General features: G+C 37.2%; 1 protein-coding gene across 20 annotated transcripts in view; it reads right to left on the reverse strand.

Annotated features, from left to right (window-relative positions):
• DLGAP1 (DLG associated protein 1) overlaps nt 1–2,153 on the reverse strand; it is a 966,546-nt gene that overhangs the window by 193,890 nt on the left and 770,503 nt on the right. The window lies entirely within an intron of this gene.

The raw sequence follows: 2,153 nt of genomic DNA on the forward strand, positions 1-2,153 counted from the left end.
GTGTTCTCACTGTTCAACTCCCACTTATGAGTGAGAACATGTGGTGTTTGGTTTTCTGTTCCTGTGTTAGTTTGCTGAGAATGATGGTTTCCAGCTTCATCCATGTCCTTGCAAAGGGCATGAGCTCATCCTTTTTTATGGCTGCATAGTATTCCATAGTGTATATGTGCCACAATTTCTTTATCCAGTCTATCATTGATGGGCATTTGGGTTGATTCCAGGTCTTTGCTGTGTGAGTAGTGCTGCAATAAATATAGGTGTGCATGTGTCTTTATAGTAGAATGATTTATAATCCTTTAGATTTATACCCAGGAATGGGATTGCTGGGTCAAATGGCATTTCTGGCTTTAGATTCTTGAGGAATCACCACACTGTATTCAACAATGGTTGAACTAATTTACACTCCCACCAACAGTGTAAAAGCATTCCTATTTTTCCACATTCTCTTCAGCATCTGTTGTTTCCTGACTTTTTAGTGATCGCCATTCTAACCGGCATGAGATGGTATCTCATTGTGGTTTTGATTTGCATTTCTCTAATGACCAGTAATGATGAGTTTCTTTCCATATGTTTTCTTTTAAGAAGTGTCTCTTCATAACCGTCACCCACTTTTTGATGGGGTTGTTTGATTTTTTTTCTTATACATTTGTTTAAGTTCCTTGTAGATTCTGGATATTAGCCCTTTGTAAGATGGATTGCAAAAATTTTCTTCCATTCTGTAGGTTGCCTGTTCACTCTGATGATAGTGCAGAAGCTCTTTAGTTTAGTTAGATGCCATTTGTCAATTTTGGTTTTTGTTGCCATTGCTTTTGGTGTTTTAGTCTTGAAGTCTTTGCCCATACCTATGTCCTGAATGGTATTGCCTAGGTTTTCTTCTAGGGTATTTATGGTTTTTAGGTCTTATATTTAAGTGTTTAATCCATTTTGAGTTAACTTTTATATGAGGTATAGGAAGGGGTCCAGTTTTAGTTTTCTGCATGTGGCTGGCCAGTTTTCCCAACACCATTAATTAAATAGGGGATCCTTTCCCCATTGCTTGTTTTTGTCAGGTTTGTCAATGATCAGATGGTTGTAGATGTGTGGCATTATTTTCGAGGCTTCTGTGGTGTTCCATTGGTCTATATCTCTGTTTTGGTACCACTACCATGCTGTTTTGGTTACTGTAGCCTTGTAGTGTAGTTTGAAATCAGGTAGCATGATGCCTCCAGCTTTGTTCTTTTTGCTTAGGATTGTCTTGGCTATGCGGGCTCTTTTTTGGTTCATATGAAATTTAAAATAGTTTTTTCTAATTGTGTAAAGAAAGCTAATGGTAGCTTGATGGGGATAGCATTGGATATGTAAACTACTTTGGGCAATATGGCCATTTTCACAATATTGATTCTTTCTATCCATGATCATGGAATGTTTTTCCATTGGTTTGTGTCCTCTCTTATTTCCTTGAGCAGTGGTTTGCAGTTCTCCTTGAAGAGGTCCTTCACATCCCTTGTAAGTTGTATTCATAGGTATTTTATTCTCTTTGTAGCAATTATGAATGGGAGTTCACTCATGATTTGGCTCTCTGTTTGTCTATTATTGGTGTATAGGAATGCTGTGATTTTTGCACATTGATTTTGTATCCTGAGTCTTTGTTGAAGTTGCTTATCAGATTAAAGAGATTTTGGGCTGACACCATGGGGTTTTCTAAATATACAATCATGTCATCTGCAAACAGGGACAATTTGACATCCTCTCTTCCTATTCGAATACATTTTATTTCTTTCTCTTGCCTGATTGCCTGGACCAGAGCTTCCCATATTATGTTGAATAGCATCAACATAATGGTGAGAGAAGGCATCCTTGTCTTGTGTGGGTTTTCAAAGGGAATGCTTCCAGCTTGTGCCCATTCAGTATGATATTGCCTGTGGGTTTGTCATAAATAGCTCTTATTATTTTGAGATAAGTTCTATCAATATCTACTTTATTGAGAGTTTTTAGTATGAAGTGGTGCTGAATTTTATCAAAGGCCTTTTCTGCATCTATTGAGATAATCGTTGTTTTTTTTTTTTTAACTTTTCCGAGGGATTTATTGGTTCCTGTGAAACCTATGAAAGCCACAAACACTCAGAGCCAGAGAATGACAACCTATAATTGTCTTTTTAGTCTTGTAGTATCCA

Source organism: Saimiri boliviensis, chromosome 13 (genome assembly GCF_048565385.1).
Source record: "Saimiri boliviensis isolate mSaiBol1 chromosome 13, mSaiBol1.pri, whole genome shotgun sequence".
NCBI classification, from domain to species: Eukaryota; Metazoa; Chordata; class Mammalia; order Primates; family Cebidae; genus Saimiri; species Saimiri boliviensis.